This window comes from Hippoglossus stenolepis, chromosome 4, assembly GCF_022539355.2.
Source record: "Hippoglossus stenolepis isolate QCI-W04-F060 chromosome 4, HSTE1.2, whole genome shotgun sequence".
NCBI classification, from domain to species: Eukaryota; Metazoa; Chordata; class Actinopteri; order Pleuronectiformes; family Pleuronectidae; genus Hippoglossus; species Hippoglossus stenolepis.
In genome coordinates this window covers 4,812,938-4,835,051 of record NC_061486.1, presented here as the reverse complement: position 1 = coordinate 4,835,051, position 22,114 = coordinate 4,812,938, and the positions used below count along the sequence as shown (strand labels likewise).

General features: G+C 41.5%; 1 protein-coding gene across 8 annotated transcripts in view; it reads left to right on the top strand.

Annotated features, from left to right (window-relative positions):
* Positions 1-17,856: 17,856 nt before the first annotated feature.
* Positions 17,857-22,114, top strand: part of tenm4 (teneurin transmembrane protein 4) — a 159,044-nt gene continuing 154,786 nt past the window's right edge. For 7 of the 8 annotated variants that reach the window (XM_047339608.1, XM_047339609.1, XM_035154805.2 and 4 more), the window contains exon 1: positions 17,858-18,328. The gene's annotated coding sequence lies outside the window, so the exon portion shown is untranslated. Of the gene's footprint in view, positions 18,329-22,114 lie in introns of all 8 variants that reach the window. The other variant, XM_035154796.2, reaches the window with a different exon arrangement.

Sequence of the window (22,114 nt, the reverse complement as noted above, 5' to 3'; positions counted from 1 at the left end):
GTCATGTAAGCACCCGGCCATTATCCTCCCAGCCAGTGCAGAGGACCTCGCTGTAACCCAAGTGGCTCTTCTGACCCGAGGCACTTGGCTTGCCAGTGCCCGGCTCCCACTTGGAAATTAGTCACTCCCTGACAGGTGGGGATGGATGTGTGTGTGATCCCGGCCAGATTCATGTGCTCGCTCACCCCCATCTATCAGCGCCCACGGCTCCTTTTGTCTTCAGCTCCCTCTTGCACCATTCCACTCCTGTTATGGGCTGTTTACTCTCTGGACGTTTGATCAACACTGGGTTTGGCACATGAAGTGATGAACGGGCGATTGTTCAAGTCCGTAGACGCGGTTCAATCTCGAGTGTTTACCCCCCCCCCTGTTTCTTTGTTGTTGTTTGTTTGTTTATCAGCAGGATTACTGAATAACTATTAATACACTATTTTAAATTGACACAAATCTGTGCATTTGTTTTCAAGGTCAAATTCACCTTTCGAACGAAAACGTGAAATTTATTGGCATTGTCCATGTGCAAAAACAAAATTAGAAATGCTGTTTGAACATTTGATTTGCAATGAAAATGATCTTTTAGATTCTGTTGTTCACATCGTATTTATAGCAAATATTGATATATGTCAGATTTTCTCTTTTATAGTGATATATAACCTGTTTGTCACTTTCTTTCTTTAGTCTGGCTCAGATTAATCTAAATCTTTGACATTTTCATAAATTTCCCTGGTAATAATTCATGGATCTTGATGAATATAAAAGGGGATTGATATCTAGGAGGTAGGTATTCTTTGTACTGTGCCATTCTACTTAACCTGTGTCCAGCCCCAGCCACATATAGTATTACTATTTAAACACTGAGAAGAAATTACAGTGTCTAACTTTACAGGCTCCAAACTGTTAAAAGTCCATATTTCACCGAGTGCCACTCATTTCCATGCGAAGCTTGTGTGGGAGAGAGTCTGTCAGAATATCAGGGAGCTGCCACAGTGCATATAAGCCAAGTGTGTTCTCAACTCCCCGGTACGATGTCGACAGTCTGTTTTACTTTTTGATCACTGTTAACACGCTTATTCTGTGTGTGTGTGCAACTGTGAACGTGAGTGGGCGTAAAATGAATCAAGTGCAATGTGAGTAATCTGTTGTTTTTGCCTTTTTTATTAATGATATGTGTTTTTAAGTAGCTAAGATGGAGCTGTCATTTTCTGGCTAAGCACTCTGCACAGTGTTCAGGCTGCGTTCTCACTCCCACCTATGGCAACATTGCTCTTTTGAGTGTGTGGGCTGATTGTAAAGCATTGAGCGCTTCACACTCTCTGAAATTACTTTTTTTCATCTCAAACATAGTTGTTATCAATCTGCATCAAGTAATATTACACAGTAACAGAGGTCAGCTGAGTTTTTAAAGGCTGATTATAATCACCATCAGTTTGGAGCAGGGAAAAGCAGATTGTGGTCAGGATATCAAAAGAATGCAAGAGAAAATTTGACATCGGACATGAACATAACATTAATTTATCCAGAAACCAGATAAGTAAACATCATAACCAAAGTAATAAATACATAAATAGGATCCTAAAAGGATTTGTTTAGTGTCGGTAAAACTAAAACGGCAAAAAATAAATAGATAAGATAGGGTTCTATTTTATTTGAGAGAGTTTTTCTGGGCAGAATTAAAGTGAAAATACTGCTGTAAAATCAGCTTTTCCTACATTTAGCCTGAGGTTCATGGGCTCAAATTGGATTCTAAAAAGTTTGGGAGCACTGGAGATAGAGCAGGTCGTCAATTAAATGTCGTTGGTTCGAGCCCCTGCCCTTCTGGTCCGTATTCCTAAGTGTCCTTGGGCAATGGCTCACGATGGCTGTGCAAGGTTCTTCTACATCTCCTACAAATAGTGAACGTGTGTGTTTGAAAAGAATATTGCAGCATGTATGAATTTGTATGTAAATATGTATGTAAAGTACTTTGAGTTGTCAATAACACAAGAAAATGACAATCAGTCATTTATTTTAATGGCTGAATTCATTGTTCCTCTCAGGTTCGGCCGCGCTGAGCCTCTGAGATGCTGCGTGTGTCGGCAACACTTTCAGCCGGTGGATGTTTCATTCTCCAAAGACACATTTTGGGTAGAGTATCACTTTAAGGCATAAATATTACACATCTGAGGCAGGGGAGTCATGCTGCAAACGCACAGCTTAAAATCACAGGCTAATGAACTGTGGCACCATTAAACAGAGAACAGATCGCATCTTTCTCACCAAAGGGCAAATAAGGAAAAAGCTCTTTTTTCTGTTAATTTCGCTTGCAAGAGAAATGACAAAAAAGAAAACCACAGGAGACGACTGGTTTTATTTCCTCACCTGGTTTGTTTTAGGCAGATGTGGTGAAAGGAGACGCCAAATATTCCTCCTCCTCCTCCTCCTCCTCCTCCTCCTCCTCCTCCTCCTCCTCCTCTGCCCTCTGTCCTTTGGGTGCAAGGTTCCCCTCCGACTTCGACCGATATTAACTTGATCAAAAGACAGCGGCCGGCCGCCGAGCAAACCAATGTGCTGATTAGCATTGACGAGGCTGCCTGGGAGCGGCTCATGTGCATTAATGAAGCCAAACAATCGCACTGTAGCTGTGGAATGCGCAGGCAGCCACACGCAGGGCTCCCTAATGACCCGGGGGTCTGAACTTGTGCAGAATTCAATAGGCCATTGTAACGTGGCTTTGTTCGACAGCTCTGTGCTGTTATCATGTATATAGCTCATGGTGCTTTTGTAAACGCTGTGAAAACTGCTCCGAGTTTTTTTTTTTTTTTATATATATATAAATGCAAACAAATGAAAATAGAACAACCACCCCCCTCCACCCCCTTAACTACTTGTTGTTCCACTTGCTATGCTGGAAAACACTGAAGGAAAGAAACAAACAATTTCCCCTGCATATTTAGATACGTTACCCCAGGGATGTGTTTAATTTCCATGGATGAATTACCCTTCACATTTTCCCCGTCCTGAAACTGACTCACCGGAGCAAATGAGTTTTCACTATTTTCTCGGGGACGAGGGGTCATTTCATTACATTTTCTATCAACACTATGGATATGCCGTGCTTTATATTCCGCGGCGCCGATTATTTTGAATTGACTGACCACTGACATTTTGCAGTTGTTCTCTGTGATGCAAATTCAAAAACTGTGGGAGTTTGCAAAGGGCATTATCTTCAAAGTATTCACACCTGCCTCTTCCAATCTGGGCTGCAGGCGGGCTGTGGGGGCCACAGGTTGCCACATGACCATTTGAAAGATGACATTTTATCAGGACCATCTTCAGTTGCGAGCACGGGTGAGTGCAGACAGTGTTCGGGTCAATTGTCTCCTGTGTCCATATGTGCTGGGAGGTGTCGGCACTGCCATACAAATTACACTCTCCCTCCCCTTCTCACCTCATCACTTCCTGTGTCCCTCTCTCTCTCTCTCGCTCACTGTGGCTCTCTCGTGCATCCACATGATCACAAACATAGAATATAGAACAAACGAGGACATCACCACCACAAAGATGACAAAATATCTTTGTGCGAATCCGATTTTCTTCTAAAATTCAAGGCCTCACGATACTGAAAGCCTTCGTGATAAATGCTTAATCCCTGTGGATGAAGTGGTGATAAAACTCAATGGGTGCACGCATGTGAAAAAGTAATTTACTTTAAGAAACAAAAAAAAAATGCCATAAACGCTCTGCATGCTTCCAGCGTCTATTGCTACCAACCACCCTGCGGGGCCTTGTTAGTTAGTGGCTTCACCTGAGTGCAAGCAGCATGCAGCCTAATTTGGCAGAGACGCAGTTGCACTAAATTAAATTCCCCTCTTTCTGTATATTGCTTCAACCGAGGAAGTTGCGTGTGAACTCGGGCCGATGGAGAAGATAGAGTCCCAACCAAATGATGGATATTTGGCTCCACCGGGCTGACCTTTGCCCAGGGTTATCAAGCTTTTGCAAAAGGTGGTGAGGGTCCAGATTGAAACGGGAGAGCAGGATGGAGCCTCCCCGACCGGCGTGACCTTTGCTATTCACTCCATCAGCTGCTCATCACCACAGACTCATTTATCAGGCCCGACGCTCGGTGAGCAAACTCACAGGTGCTGCCCTGAATGGGGTCACACGACAGAACGGGTCATCTCACACAATCTTTTCTGCTGGAGGCTGTAAGCAAGTGGGCGGAAACACAGTCTGTGCTGGTCAATACCGAATAGAATAGAGCTCTTCTGCATCGGTGCTAATTTGGTGTAAACGTGATGTGGTGGTAGATGTTGTCCTGTGTGGAGGAGAAGAGCCGGTTCTGCCAATATCTGCCTGCTTGTCAATACAAGGAAATTTAATTTGTTCAAGGATGAGGGGAAGCTGATTGAAAAGTTAAAAGTCGAGTCACTTTCTGACAATCTCACAGCCTCTCTGGAAAGAGGACATTGTTTTCTGGTTTTCAATTCAAATGTAAAATATACAGTAAAACCACAGAAGGAGTTCCTGTCATTACAAATCTGGTGAACGGCAAATAGTTTGTCACTTAAACTATTCAGTTTGACTTTGACTTGTAAACAAATAGTCTGCTCATTCGGAAAAGTTGTATATATGTACATATGTTGTACATATATTACTTTACTTCATGTATACAATATATGTACATATAAAGATAAACGTTATTCATGTAAGAATTGTATATAAAGCCAATTAGTAATTGGAATAATTTCATATATTGACATATGTCCAGCCCATACAAATATGTATGTATATATTTTACTAATTTTGACATATATATCATGTATTTTTTTTACATGTAACACATATAAACCTATATGTTTAATCTCTAAGCATTGACATTTTGCATAAGGAATTCAAATGCATATAATATGTATGTTTTTGCTCAATGTATGTTTTCCTTACATTTATACATGTGAAAGAAATGCATGTATGTCAATCATATATTTTTAACCTACATGTGTTTATGTAGATGTATATATAATATATGCTTGTATTGTAAACATTGTAAAACATATATGTAACATACATGTACATCCATCCAAAATCCCACCAACATATTAAAAGTATATTCAAATATAAAAGATAAACAAACTTGTATATTAATGTATAATTCTTAATCATGTGTTTTTAAAAACTTGCCAATACAAAATTAATATAATTAACATATTAATTAATGTATTAATTAATAACATATACAATTCTTACTATTGGTGATTCATATGCTATATATCCAGGGTATGTATATATGTGATAAAATGTCTGTATGGATGCATACAACAGTAAAATAACCTCTGCTCACAGAGCATTTTCTTTTATTCTTCTGAATTGTATTACAGAATATTTGTTATTCTGGTTTGTAGCAACGAGCAGGCATTGGATATCTGTACATACTGTCCACAGTATTGATCACATATTATATCTGCCCACATGCTGGAACAAGCTTCAACAGGGGAAGTCAAGCTGTCCTGAATAATTAAAGGTTAAACTATAGTATTTATGGAGGTTTCTGTCAATGAGATATTGAGCGTTTTCCTTATGTTACAAATGTAATATTTGCGATTTCACATCAATGCACAAGGAAGTCTGAAAAACACTTTAGAGCTATTGATGTCAGTATCACAACAATACAACATCAGATCCTTGAATAGCTGCAGTACAATGCTTTCTATAAAATGTAATCGGATATATAACAAAAAATGATTAGTCATGGATTCAAGTTTTCTTTTCTAACTGCTCTATACTTCAAAATGCTTCAAACCTTCTGATGTTCAAAAAACGTTTGAAGCGTTTCCCCGTCATTGTATCATCTCTAACTGAGACATCAATAGATTTCTTACATCACCCGTTAATGTCAAACTCCTTATTAATCTCAGATAATAATGAACCGGCTCGGAAACAGAGGACAGAGCTCCTTAATGGGTATTTTTGGCTGTAATTTAAGAAAATTACTGACAGGAACGGCAATTAGCCATGACCCCTCACAGTTTGAAAGTGGCAAGATGTGAAATACAAGGAGAGCTTTTAATCATACGAAGAAAATGATATTCAGGAGCGTTTATATCGGGTGCTGGCTGCTCTACTAATTCCGAGAGCTCATGCTTGCAGAGTTGTGAGGTTCAGGTTTATATTGGTGATGCTGTATATCACCTGGTTCGCACACATGCAACACCACCGTCAAACACTCGGCGAGGCAATTTGTCTTGAGTGGAGCAAAGAGTCTCTCAGCCAAACCATTTAGCAAATAGCCTAATTTCTCCACTGAATGCTAACAGGGAACATGATGAGGAGAAGCTGAAACTCTGCTAAACCCCATCCCTCATGTTGCTTAATACTCAAATCAATATTGATGTTAAAAAACTGGGTTAGTGCTAAATTAATGATCCAAAATATGGAGAAGCTAGCTCATTAAAGCTCGGTGGAGATAATAGACAGTGCTTGGTTTGAGGGCATTATCAAAGGCGGCGGTGAAATTACTGAGCAGGTGACTGTTTCTAAATAATGAAAGATGATTCAGAACATTAGCATAGATTCTTCTCACATTCCAGACTCTTCAAGCAATTCCCTGGGATGACTGAGCTGTTTTCAGACAAGCACTGAAGTCCAGGCAGTTGTCCAGCCCCCAAAATGTAGGGGGCAGCTGAGATAGAGCGAGTCGTCCACTAACCAGAAGGCCGTTGGTTCGATACCTGGCTCCTCCAGTCCTTGGGCAAGATACTCAACTCCCGAATGACCCTGACGCCTGTGTGCAAAGGAAAATATCATGTATCTACTGAAAAGTGCTTTGAGTTGGTCAATAAGGTTAGAAAATCACTATGGATAAATATAGTCTGTTTATATGTCTCCTGCCAGCCCTCTAGTAAAATGTCTTATGTGAGGAAAAAGCAGGTGAGCGAGTGGTTCGAGTTCTTGACAGACGCAAACGTGGAAAAAACAAGTACCCCAAAAAGAGTACAAGTGTCTCAGGGGGAATTGAGATGCTGTACATGTAGCAAGCGCAGAACAAAGATGTCAACTTGGAATGATTTGCGAGATTCGAGAGCTTTTGGCGCCGGTGTCAATATGCTACTAACAAAAACACTGTGCTGTCAGCAGCGTACATCATGTCCTGCCTGCTACATGAACTACCAACCCCCTGCCTGAATGGTCCTGGACATTTTCCCATTGTTGTGAACACGTCTGACCCAGAAAGTGTCTGGGTCTGACGTTTGGTTTTTAAACTGGAAAGTAGGAACTTGTCCATGAAATGGTTTAAAGTGAAGAATGACCAGTTCTTCCTGCACCTCGAGTAGTAACTCATGTGTTCAGAGAGTTTTATTCACAATGAAATGATCATAAATGTTAACATCAAGCGCCTAAACTCAGCATCTGCTGATTGAACCGGCTGAAGCTGCCAAGCTCAGGATGTTTTCCTGAGCTAAGACCTCATGAGAATAACTGAGCCTGCAAGACTTAGGCCAACTCTGCTGGGCTATGTTCAAGATTTATGCAAGAATTAAATGTAAATGCATCCTTGTCTTGCAACCCTAAGCCAGCAAGGTAGGATTGGATTAGAGCTAAGCATCCCATCTCCACTTACTGAGACAGATCTAAGCTACTTTGGATGCTATGAACTGCAAATAGACCAGTTTGGTGAGTTGTGTGTAGTGTAGAGGTTTTCTGACACTCTGTTAAATAATGTATGATCGGTAAATGGCCTTTCTCCTGCGGTGTTGCTGTTTCAGAGTTGAAAGAGGGAAAGATGGTTGATGAAATTAGCTGCGAGGCCGAACAGGACCTCAGTCCAGTTCGAAAGAACATGTTCAAACATGGTTTTATGATGCCGACGTTGTGGCAATCAATAACTGGAGTTTGGATGTCGGTGTCTGTGGAGAGTTGCCGTGTAGGTGGTAACAGTCAACGCTGGATTGACTGATCCTCCGGTCATGCAACTTGAATGTGGGAAAACACCACCATGCATATTTATAACGGATCCTGACATTACAAAAAAAATCAAAGTTGTTTGAAGATGGTTGCTTGAAAATGGCCATTTAATGGAAGTATGACTTTACATCAAGGGTGATTTTTGATTTAAATGTTAACATTGACTCACAAAAGGGAGACGGTGTGTTTCCTGTCAATAACGTGCAAAGTGACGTGATGCACATTGTTGGGCCACAGTGAATAATGCATGCAATCAGTGTAATTAAAGCCCTGAGCAAAGAACCAGGTAGTAAATTGTTACTTTTACTTTTAGTTTTGGATGATGAGATTTGTCAATACAGATTCAAAGTAATACATTTTCTTTCTGGCTTTTAAAAAACAGATTTTTATTATTCAAAATATATTTATTGTGCTGCTACTCTAGATTAAAGTCAAGAGTTCTCAAACACACTTCTTCGCCTCATGCAGTCCTGTAGTTTTTGCGATACATCTGTTTTTATACTACACACTGTGTACACGGTCTGACGCATGTATAACTCATATGTTGGGCCTGTGCCTCGAATCGAACCCTGTAAAAAAGCAATGATGGGCGGATCGTGACACGCATGAAGTCTCGGTTACGCGCTGCGCTCATTTACAGGCGAGCAGCCCGGCTCCGCTCGACGCCGGTCATAACTCAGCCATTTTGTGAGGGACAGTGCAGCGGATGAGGTCAGACCACAGATGCCGCGCGCTGGCAGATAATAGCTGATGGCTCCGAGTGTTCTTCAGAGAGAGGCATCTAAAAATCATGATTACATTCATATTCAGAGTGAAACACTGTGAGAGCTGATCAAGGGCTTTCCCTCCACGAGGATATTGTCCCTTTAAGTTGTCTCGATCAATTGCAGATGACTCAATAAGGATCTAATCTTTCTTCAAAAAAGATTATTGTTGTGCTACTTACAGTTTATGATTGTGTCTAAGTGTCCAGCCCTGTGTGTGTGTGTGTGTGTGTGTGTGTACGTACACTGCAAGCTAAGCCTACATTATAATTTGTCTCGTTTGTATAGTATCCAATATATTTGCATGCATCAGTGCGCGAGCTGTGCTACTATTCAACTCTCTTGCCTCTAAGTGTGTCCCTGGTGACATCTTACAGCTATTTTCTGCTTAGGGCCACATATTAATAAATGTCACGAGCGGTGAGCTGGCTTAGGCGCTGACTTAATGCACTGCTGAATCTGTGAATTGACCCCAGACCCTGACACCACACTTCAGCTCATATTAAGACAACACACAGGGCCAAGGCACCGAGCTGCGACTTGATTTTGACGGACACGCGGTCGTTATCTCTGTTGGTTCGCCGCTAATCATATGCCTCCGCAGAGAAACGGCTCGGGTCACAGGCATGACAGACTTTCAAGGGCAAAACTCACCCCGGTGTGTTTGTGTTTGAGACAAAAAAGCCAGCTGGTGTGCTTCGCCATTACGCGGCGCGCACACTGCGACCACAGTGACACATGGTGCAATATTCTGCAGCTTTATAAAGCCAATAAAAAAGCATTAATAAAGTGCTTGGCTGAAATAAATCTGTCCAGCAGTAATGAGTGGATGACGATCCGAGGTGCAAAGTTATGTTAGGCCCCCGTATCGTTGCATGACACAACTACACCCTCCTCTAGAAATAATAAGCACCTCATTTCATACAACTAGGGGTTTCTATATTTAGCTGTATGACCACTAATTACAGGGCTCTTATAGCTGCAGTGTGACATGGATACCATGTGCAAGAGCCGACCTGACAGATGACTACATGAGCTCTGCATGAATGATCTAGTACGGTAAATAGCGCGAACAATTATTATCCATATATAATATCTTTATGTTTTAACGGCCTGATTCTAACGTGGTTGACATTAAAGACAGATCCCTGCAAAGCTGCCTGATCTAAATCAAATGTACTAATGCGTGAAGGACAAAGCTCAGTTAACAAAGACAGATGACAACTGGGTTTGTGTGAGGCCATTTGTCTTCTCTTAAGAAGCTGTCATGTGCCCCCCCCCCCCTCCACACTATTATCACATACTGTAGACTCACAATCTTTTTTCCTCTATCCCCCACCTCCCCATAACTGACACGAGCTCCCTCCCTCCCGAGGGAAACCGAGTTGTCCCGATTACAAACGATCGCCTCGTCTCCAAGATTTTTTCCCACAACCGTTTCATATCATCGGCATTCACTGCAGTGATCCTCTCATCTGCATGGTGGCGGTCCTCCTCCTCGCCCGGCACAAGGACAAGAAATTGGACCTCAGCGGGAGCTAAATGCGCCTTCAGTCTCAACAATCCTTTTAATCTTTCATCAATCATGTGGAAGTGGCTCCGAGCCGTGATCCTATTACAGTTTGAGGGCAACAGCTCCAAATTGACAGGCATGAGAACGGCAGGGGAAAGTTTGCCGTGCACCGAACTTGTGATGGAAGCTCGGGTTTGACTTGGAAATTTGAGTGAGAAAAAAAAAAAAAAAGTCCTCAAGCTGGTTTGCTTAAAATTGAAAGCAAACAAACAAACTAGAAATTGTTTTTCCCTCGTGTCGGCGCGAGGTTCTTCTGAGAACGACAACGAGGAGGGTTCTAAAAATTGTTTTCCTCAGCAGCACTGAAAGTGGCAATCACCGAGGCAGCCGAGCCAAATGAAAAGCAGACCTAGATTGCGTTTGAATTTACAAAGTCTGCTTTAGCCAAGTTGCTTTTAAGTGGAACACTTTGCAATAAAGCCAACGGATAATGGACAGTTCATTACAGCTCAAAGTCTCTCTGATAGTAATTTAACCAACGTTTTCGGTCCAAGTTTGCTCCCGAATCAAGACCAGTGAGCTGGAAAGGTGCTTCACAGTAAATAAGTGTGTCCTTATTAAAGAGATGCTGTAGCTGTACTACACTGAAGCACTATATCACAAACTTGTTACCCTCGGTTTGCTGTGCAGGAGAATGTAATTGAGATAATGGTGGTTTTTAGTGTCAACTGTAGAATTTCCATGAGCCCACACACCCTGCACCAGCTCTGAAAACGGCCTAAATTTGTCGTTAGAAACCAAATAATAACGTGTTCAACGATTTGACAGAACATTTTTGACACTTGAAGGGGTCTTGAGGCTGAAGTAACTACAGGTGCTCAGGAGACACACGGCTTAAATTCAATGAAGCCAGTCAGTCTTCAGAATCAGTCTCTAAAGATGCCTGATTTGAAATCTGGAAGAATTTCCTAAAATGCCTAATCTTAAAGATTTAAAGAAAGTTATTGAATATTGCTTGATGTGACCTTTTTTCCGAAATATCTTGTGTCTTCTCTTGGCTCATATCCCCTCCCTCCACTTCCTGTTGGGGAAGGCTGTTCAGTTTTTACGCAATATCAGATAATATCTTTACAAACAAATGAAAGTCTCTCGGACTCTGAATTCTAAAAGAGTTAAATTATAATTTGACTAACAAAACACAAGTGTACAGAACTTTGTCTCTTTAAAGTTGACACCCAGTGTAATCATGATATCTTTATAAACGTGTTCATTAATTAGTAAAATGACAAAACACTTCTGTTATGTCCATATTAGGCAAAACACTTGAATGTGGCTTCCCTACATTCTCCACTGTGTGCTACACGGTTGTGCACAGACGTGGATATAAACTGTTGGAGCTTACAACCATGAGACGTTAATTCTCCTGGAGAAATGAAACGCAGCATCTTAAGCGTATCGGCCTCACCACCTCATTAACGTCCAAATGACTCCAAAAAGTGTTGACTTGCTCTTTTGATCATTGTGCCACGTTTGTCTGAGCAAAACATGTTTTTAAATGTAAACTAAACCTGTAAACTGGAAAATGTTGGTTTCGGGTCTCGAAGCTGAAACAACATCGCAGGGAAGAGCCTGTTAATTTATTTATTTGAAGCATCTTCTCTGCTATATTACTTCCTACAGGGAGCCTCTTTAATATTGGATTTTCTGTGCACTTGTGCTCCTCTGTTACTTTTCAGTTGCATAATAACATGTGCTCGCAGCTTCTCACCTTATAACCATTAAGCTCAGCTGCGTTTAAACATGACACATCATTTTAGGGATCCGTATAAGCGCCATCTAAAATTTATAATAAGAAATATCGCTGCCGAGTAAATTAAAAGATGTTATTGCAGATCTGTAGCAGGATTTGTACTCTGGTAATTGCTCGTTTATCTTTCATGGTCGCAAACAGTTAAAGCAACCGCCGATGTTTTGACAGCGTTGCGCTGAATTTGACTCATAAAGACAAAACTTCAGAAGTGCTTCTGGTTTTATTCATCAGGCTGGAGAAGCCTAGGCTGGCTAAGTTGGATAACTAGCATTTCATGTTTAGGTTATTTCTGCAGCTGCCACACTTTGTGCGGAAATTGCTGCTTAATTGGTTCGAGAAGCAGAAGATTTAAATCAGCTCTGCACCGAGCTGCTGTTTTTAGTTTATAATTTTGCTGCAGGTTTTTGTTTAGTCACTTGCGGTGGTGTATAAAATAAGAAAGTAATTCAATTTCCAGCATCTAAATTATGGTTGACAGCTAAGTTTTCTTTATACGCCTACATTTTTATTTAACTTGAGTTTTTTTTTTGGCATAAAAATTTAAATATAAGCCCTGCAGTGGCACAGTTTGTGTGGGTAACACTTTGAAGCCACAGTCACAAGTCTGAATAAACCGTATCTTAGCAGCTGTTGCAGGGACATATTGAGCCTGAACAGATAGAATCAGTGGACTTTAAAACAAAGCCCAGTCTTTAGGATGGTGTGTTGTAAAAAAAAGTCCAGTAAAAAGATGTGTATTAAAAGCACTCATCTCCTGAAAATACAACAAAATGTCACGTTTGCTCTACTGCTTTACAAATATCAAGCGGAGAGAACTTCGCGCCACATACAATATGCTTATGTTTTCTAATGATTGCCTTTGTTCATTACCAAAGAAGTAGGAGAATGAAAGGGACCGAAAAAAAAAACAGAAGACAGCGAGTGGGAGTAGAGCATTGCCAAGCATTCCCTAATTAGGAGTTTTATGGGGCATATAATTTGAGGCACAGCACTAAGCTTTGATTCAAAAGCAAACACGCTTTATTTATTTTTTTCCTTTGGATATTAAAAGCACACAAGAAGAGTGAAATCTCACAAGTTCACAGCGACTGAAAAATTGATTCACCGAGTAAGATATTCACAACAGGCTGAACTCTGTGTGTTGTATGTGAAAAATACACGCTAATCAAATACTTCAGACAATATTTTGAATGTCACGGATCTGATGTTTGATGATGAATGACAAAGCCGAGCGATGTGGATCTTTTACAGCGACGGTTACATTTCTGCCTCCGTTCTTCATCCACATGCAGCGTGTTCTATTATTCAGAGTGATTATGATCGCAGTCAACTGCACACATCCACGTTGCATAACCGTCACTTCCCCTTGAACACTTACTGTATCTGCATCTGGAGTTGTGATGAGGAGAACAGCTCAACATCTGTGATATGAATACATGTGTTGATTTATAGGCAGCTCCTTGTTGAGGCTTAATTTACAAAGCACCAGTTTATATATTCTTTGCATGTAACACATACTGTATTTAAATCATCTCGGGTCTTGAGATTCCTCCGCCTCAGGTGTTTTCACCTCGGTTTGCTGATGCTGTAGTTGTGACTGCCACCACTTCCTCTTATCCAGAACTAAATATACTAAAATCTGAATGTTGTTACTGTAGGTATATGATATTTTTATCGTATGGAACGTTTTATTTACATTAAACCTGCAATTACTGATTTATTTCAAGTGCTGCGTTTGAACATCCAGCAGCAGGAGCCAGATTCATCAGTCATCGTTCGACCTGGTGGCTTTTAGTCCACTCTTCACCTTTTCTTAGCTCTATTTTTGGTATCTACCAACTCGCAGCTAAAATACCACAATATTTATCAGCTAGCTCTGTCTGTCGTCTGGTTGGCAGTGAGCAGGGAGTGTGTGGTGGCTTTTTACAGCTTTCAACGCACAAAGCAGCTGCTTGCTGCAGCCAAAACAAAAACTGTGAGAGTGAACCAAAAACAGTTGGTTGGTCCACCAAACCGTGACCTGCAGTGGTGTGTGGTGACTTTTAAAGGTAGGAACAGCTCTGTGGAAAGAGAAGGGAGGTCAGCTGTTTACTGCACTAAAGCTTTATTAAATGTTATATTGTAATTTAGTATCTTACAATTGTGAAGTGGACCAGTGCATCTGAGAGCAGTGTTGCTGACGGGGACCAGTATGTGACTGTGGTGGGAAATTTTCATTTATTTCATCCACTGGGTTAAATATAGTAGTGGAGTAAATGAGTGAATCCCATGGAAACTTAAGAGCCTGTTGTCAGAACTATATTTGAACCTTGTATAAAGATAGTGGAGGGGGCAGGTCTGCTGGTCGTAGCATATGAACGCTGGGAGAAAGGCCCGGACATCTGAGTACGGGAAACTGGTTTTGGTTTTCAGGAGTTGTAGCATTTATTTACTGCTAAATAGTCTAAATTACACGTGCATTTCACTTCACCCTTAAAGAAGCAGCACTACTTCTAGCAATATGTCTTAAATGTCTCACTGATCCTAGACAGAAATGATGAATCAATATAAATTGTTTGATACATTATGAAGAAAAGCTTATTGAAGTAATTTTCCACGATGCACAAGTTAACACCGCATGTTAAATCACACTGTGTGCAAGACACCTGATCTCGGAACCGTGGAATCTGAGTCAAGGGCAGCGTGTCGAACACACTTGTCTGTAAAGCTAGCTTGTCTGTTTAGCTAAGCTAGCTAAATCCAGTCTGCCACCAGAGATTCCAGGTTTTTATCCTCCATGCACATGTGCAAACACCCACAACATGCCGCTCTCCCCTCCGCTTGACAAGCAGCAGCAGCCTTTGTCAGTGGGACACGAGCACTTCTCCACTTTCTTCACCCTGACGGCACACTACTGCTTTTAAAACTGCACAAACTGAAGGGAGCTGCAGAGTCAGGTGATGATTCTCTGTGTGCTCATCACTTTTAGAAACTTATTTTCGTGGATGGATGATTGAATTGGCACAAATTGCAAATTTTCAACAAACAACAAAAGGTTTTGATGAAACAAGAGCATTTAAGTGAAGTTTGGATGAAACGGGGAAACTTGGTGTTTCATGTACGTCACCTTAAATAACTCCGTTTTAAAAACGTGTATTTCGTGTACCTAGTAAAATATAACATCAGTTCTTGTTGATAGTTGAGTGATCCAAGTTGTAACCTGCACCATATATTCTTCACGCGCAGGGCCACATTAAATCAGGGTATAACCAATGGATTACAGGGAACCACCTGCAAACACGAGCCTGAATGTGGCTTCGCAAACACAAAATGGCCCCTTCCCCTCCTGTTGCCCGGGTCAACGGCAAATCTCACATTCCCCCAGCGACAAGACCACAATACCGGGGCCGGTCTTGAGTTTTACATTTGAAAGCATATTTAACTTTTCACTCACCCATTCACAGGCCGTGAGCAGTAAGACTCTGAGTCTGGCCAAGATTAGCTTTTGGCAGACAATGCAGTGAATTAAAGGCCACACATGGCCCCTCTCTTGTTCTCTGGGTGACCAAACACACTTCCAGGGCCAGGAACTCTTGACCAGTCTTTTTAACCCACAAGGAGAAACTAGGAATTGGAGATAAGTGTATGGTAATGGATTTAGGATCAGAAACTCGCCAGACAAAAGTGTAGTCAGATGGAACCGGACAGATGGTCCTTTTCCTCGCTAGCCCACCAAACTGTAGCATCGGAGGTTTCTGCAAAGCTTGAAGAAGAAAACACTTTGGAGCATTGTCTGGTCCTGAAATATTTAGTTGTGCTGTACTCTGGTACGTTTTACTTATTTATCGGGAGATGGGGAAGACCTTAAATATCAAATGCATGTTTATTTAGACTGGTAAACTAAAAAAAACCTTAAAGTTCAAATTGAAAATAATTTGGCTGTAACAATTAATGTTAAAATGCTCCTGCTCATGAAATATTCATGAAGAATTCACAAACAAGTCAAACATTTACAGCTGATTATATATTTACCTCTAATCTTCAGTTAAATTATTGAAGAAGGGAAATCCTACCGAACAAGAAATAAATACAAGCACATCGCTGTCAGGTGGGAACTGGTGAACATGTAGGAATGCTTAAAACAGCTTTTTGAGAAACTTACACAATATGTTTTAAAAGTTCAAAAGGGAAATATCATGATTTTAACTTAGTGAATATAATATTAGTTATGACTCACAAATACATGGAGCCAGTGTTGTTTCTCTCAGTGATATTGTTCGGTCTTGACCTAACTCTTTAAAGTGCCTTGAGATAAATTCCAAACTGTATAAATCAAATTTAAGAGTATTGATTTATGTTTTTGAAGTTATATTAGGACTTTGTATGACCTTTGCATGTTGTAATGAGGACTTAGTGTTGTCGTGGAAACTGCCCTGCGATAACTGATATGACTCTGCACTTTTTAAACATGATACAACACTTAGCCCAAATTCTCATTCTGACTCATTATGACATAATAATTACTGATATTACGCAACACAAGGTCAATAACAAGTCGTTTCTCATGCGCTGTTACTCCCTCTAATCACTTGGCTCAATATGTGATCCCCTGAACACATCATTGACAAAAACATCACAAAAACAACTGGATTACACCAAATTTACTAGTACGACAATATATTGTTTTATTGACTGATGATGATTTAATAGTAGGACACAGGTGCATACACCAGGCCCTAATCTTGACTGGTTAGGACTTTGCAAAATCCAAAACAGATAAAACATTATATTTTTATATTAATCGTGTATTAATGAAAGGACACAATTACAATAATAAACAATAACTCCTAATTTTGATCATGATTAAATCATTTTGTCAGGCAAAACAAAGTCAAAAACAAAGTACAGGTCATAGTCATTTCACATGATGACTTCCAGTAATCACTTAAGTCAAATATGACACAATGTAATCCACATAAAAATAATTAAAATAACATTACAAAAACAACAGCAGATTTACCGTCATTCATGATGGTCCATTAAGCGTCACATTAAAAAAAATGTATGAAAACATTACACAAACAGCGTTAGAGCGGATTTACCAGCTTGACGGTTTATTGTTATATTGAGTTATTATGGTTTAATGATAGGACACAGTTACAGCATGTAACACGCCTCATTTTAATCGATTTTGACTTATTTGTTAGTAATATTGTGCAAAACATTAAATATGAAGTCAAAGACAGATTTTTTATCGATTATATTGATTGTGGATTCATGAGGGGACACGATTACAGCATGTAAAACAAATTTTAATTGATTTTGACTTATTTATTAGGAATATTGTGCAAAACATGAACTGAACACAACATGAAATATGAAGTCAAAGACAGATTATAGATTATATAGATTATATTGATTGTGGTTTAATGACAGGACACATTTACAATATGCAATACTCCTAATTTGAATTGATTATGAGTTGTTACACAGTAACATTGTGCAAAACATGAAATATGAAGTCAAAGACAGATTATTTATGAATTATAAAGAGTGTGGGTTCATGAGAGGACAAAATGACAGTATGAATATATTCTCGCTGTTTATTTTATAGTGATAAACCTGTGAAATATACCTGATAATATGTGTAAATGTGTTTGCAAACCTCCACTAAAACCACATGTGAAACCCTGTCGGCAGCAGTGTGCTCAGTGAGCATGGGACTATACCCTGGTACCGAAGGGGGCGACCACGCACAGCCGCACGTCCCCTGCTCCACAAACTCCACTGTAAATCGTGAGGGACGCACCAGCAGCAGCAGCAGGAGCAGGAGGAGCAGGAGGAGCAGGAGGAGCAGCAGCAGCAGCAGCAGCAGCAGCAGCAGCCCGTCATTCAGCTCGCATCGGCCGGCGTGTCACCTCGTCTCCCCGGGTCCGTTCCACTTCTTCCCGGAGGATTTCCACGACGCTCAGTTAGGCGTGTGCGTGTTACTGCGCACCTTTGGACGGCTGCCTCTCTGCTCCATGTGAGCCTCTCCTGACAGAAACAGCACCTCGGAAGAAGAAGAAGAAGAGGAGGAGGAAGAGGAGCAGCAGGAGGAGGAGGAGGAGGATTTTTTTGCTTCTTCCTCCCCGATCGCACCGTGTCGTGCGCGATACTCCGGGTACTATCAAACCCAGGCGGAGGGAGGAAGAGGGAGGACGGAGGCGCAGGAGAAGCATAAGGGATTTTTTTTTTTAGCGGACAAGGAGGAGGCCACGTTAACATTGGTGAATTTCCATCGGGACAGGCCCCTGCTACATTGGATGTTTCTGCAGAATGGTGAGCTTCATTTTTTAAATGTTTTTATTGCGATTATTCAGTTTTTGCATGAGGGAGGAAGATACAAAAAAAAAAAAACCCATCTTGCACGCAGGCATCATCTCGCAGCTGCAGCACGAGGAGCATAAACTCGTGTTACGTTTATTCCTGTGTTTTGCATTTTCTCGGGTTTTTTGTGTCTTTTATAAAACCTGCAGCGTGTTGTTCCTCCGGTGGGGATGTGCGCGTCGCTTCGTGCACGGAGGGGGCTCAGCCTACCTGCACCTCGGCTTCCCTGCAGCTTTTTCAGGGGAAGGTTTGTTGTCTCACGTCTCGCACCGAGGCTGTGAAAAAGTCACATCGTTGACCGCTGGTCCCCCCTCCCCAGCACGAGCAGGGACCGTCTGCAGCTTGTCCTCAACGAGGTGGGATAGGTGCATGAATAACGGATGAAGACTCGCTTCCTGAATTTTATAGGTGGGTTAAAGTGCCTCTGCTGCGAGTGCATGCAACAAACCCTGTGTTTTCTCGATGTGTGAGCTGCGAGTTCCCCCCCCCGTTGTTTTAATTTAAAGGGCTCTGCGAGGAAGTGTAGATTTGTTATGGTTGAGATTTAGTTCATCCCCCCCCTTGTTTTCTTTCTATCGCTTTGAAAAACATAAAAAAGGAGAATCCATATTCAACTTTGTCCTGTAGCCCCTGTGTGTTGTAGTGTGGTTGCAGCACCACAGTGGTTTGTGGGTTTTCTGCTGGTCTTGTTCAAAATGGATCGAGGCTCAGGGTAAAGTGTGCATCTCATAGTTTTTCAATTGTGATGCGAGGAAAAAACTAAAAAATCCAAGCAAAAAGTTCCATTAAATACTAAAAAATGTCCACATTAAAAAAACAAAAAAATTAATGATTAACTCACTAAAGCTCTATTTTGAGTCACATCAAATTAAATTTTAAAGTCATCACAATGGGATTTGGATTTTCTTCTCCCTTTTCTGTCCTGTTAAATTTATGAGACAAAGCCTTCAAAAAATAAACTGCGTCATCACATGGCCCCACAATCGAATTAATGAAGTAAATTAAGAAAGCACTTTGTTTGAATGTTCAGCAGCTCACAAACATTTGAGACCCGGGGAGTAAAAAAAAAAGCGTGAGTAGGACCCCTGGGAGTCATTGTTGGGGGCCCCTGCACACGGCTTATAGACCAGCTCCACACTCATTGGGGCAAGTTGTAAATCTACACACACACACACACACAGACACACACAGACACACACAGACACACACACACACTCTCTTCTGAGGATTGACATAGTGGAAGTACATTTTTAGCTGAAGCTTAATCACGCTAATTCAAATTATTAGTGGAGAATTTATCCGGTAATTAACTAAAGTCTGCTAAGAGTCAGAGTGAGGTCGAGGAGAACATGATACCTTTTAAAGCCAAATCTCATAAAAGTCTCTCAAAAAGTCAACTTTTTCCTCTTAATTAACTGGGAGTTAATTTGCAAGAATTGCTCTGGTACTCGAGATTAGGTTTTGACACAAAATAAACACAGTGATTATGAATTAAAGCGAAGCAAGATTTATTTTTGAGTGTGTTCTAGTAGTGAGGCTGTTCCCAGGACGTGCTGCAGACATCCAGACAATCAAGAAACAACTGTGTGGGTGTGTGTGCATGTGTTTGAGAGGTGTGTGTGTGTGTGTGTGGGGGGGGGGGTTTGCACCATTGGCCGTGGTAGGATCCGTGACCCCAGATATTAGAGGTTAAATCCAGGGGAATCCAGGGCCCCTCTGTCCTCTCATGGCAAGTGTTTGGCTGAGGCATCAAATGAGAAGTCTGGAGTTGTTAGGTCCCGTTGAGGTTAACCTTTGTAGAACAAGGCTGTGTTCTCCCGGCTCCTCTTTGTCGTGCTGATGAGCTCAGAGAAGCAGCCTCGGCACAAGTTCTCTGCATGATAAGGGGGGGTAAGCAACCCTCCCTCCCTGGTCACAAAATGAAAAATCTGTTGCTCGTCTTCTCGCCCTTTGTCGTCGCCGTTTCATTGTGAGCCTGAAACAGCTATTCTCCGAAGGGGAGAGGAAGAAGGATGACATGTAAGTTGCAGTTGGACCTCGTTACGTTCCATAAGCGATTGTTGTGTTTGAACTAACGTCGGCAGTGTACGGGGGCAGAACGATGACAGAGAGGAAACAATGAAATGCCTCCGTCCCCCTGGAGTTGTCCACGGGGAGATCGTGTATTTCAAGTAATAATTGTTGTGAGAGACTGCACGGTCATCCAGGGAGGGGGTCCATATGAGGGAAATGGATACTGTGGATGCTGGAGAGTATTTTCTTCACAACTATAGAAACGACGCCACGATCATTGAAAAGAAAAATGATTTGTTCAGCAGAAAACCTTGAAATCCAGTTGATGGCCGTGTCAGGTTAATATTGACACATGAATTATGCATCTCAGTTTTTCCTGTTAATCTGTGATCCATACCTATACCTCGCTTTTTCTTTTTTCCCAATGCAGCCGCACCGAGTGCAGCGAAAAAGGTGGATTTTCTAGCCCCGAGCATTATGTTTAGTTGAAGCTGCAGTCTGTCATCTTGTGATTTATCACACACAGAACTAATGGGTAGCTGTCACAATTACACCACTTTATTGGACATGAAAGCTGGGCACCACATTCCTTCTCCCTCTCCCTCCCTTTGTCTCTCTCTCTCACTCACTCACTCTCTCACTCACTCTCTCACTCACACTCGCAGCCCCCTCATTTTTTTTTTCTTCTAATGTTGACAGGACAGCTCCAGACTTTGTGTGATGAGTCGAGGACACTGCAGAATTCAGAAGCATGCGGTGTTACCAAGTGACCAACGGACAGTGGCAGAGCAGCTATTCTTCGTAGCTCAGTTTTATACGTATGGCTGCCGTAGATAGAAATATGTACACGAACCTCAGATTTATATCTACAACCTACTTTTGTATTTTCATTTCAATGGCAAATTCATAAAATATATATAATCTCGAGGTGTTTAAAATTCAATTAAGGTGAAAGACCCTGAAATGTTTTTTTTTAAAGAGAAACAGTTTCCACAATGAGCAGGAAGCAGTGGAGAGGAATGTCTTATAAATTAGAAATACCAAAGGCTCATATTTGCTGCCTGTATGAAAAGAGACACATCCGTTTCAGACCGTGTTGCTGAAACTGCGTCCGTGCGTCCTTTAAGTTGAAATGGGGACAAGCAATGCGTCCACTAGAAGGCAGCACAGTTGAGGGACAGTAAACATGGGGACGTTGGGGGAGGTTGTGTTAATGTTAAATACATTGCAACATGTGGACTGTGAATTATTTGTAGTTGTGTCTCTTAAGTTATTGGCTACAGTCAGTTTAGCGACGTCTGCCTCGACCGGTTGGGTTGAGAGAAGAGACATGAGGGTGAGCGGGGTGAGAAGGGTGAGAAGGGTGAGCGGGGGGGGGGGAATGGCGAGATGGTGGCGCAGCAGACAGAGACAGGAAGTGACGTTTTAACTCGGCTGCGGAGATCAGCGCCAACTCTCTTGATATCTTCAACGTGTGTGTCGCCGCTTCTTTTTCACCGGGAGATATTTGTTTTCTTTTAGTTTTTTTAATTTGTGCGTTTGTCGCACGTTAGAAGCTCCCTTCCACTTCTCCTGAATTTCTACGAACTTTATACCAGGAGGCCAGGTGGAGAAAGTCTGCAGAAACTGTGGAGCCTCTCACTCAGACATTTGCGTCCACGCATGCGGAGAAAATACGGAGTAACTTCAGAGTTAAGTGCCACGTCTGGAAACAGCTTGTTTTTG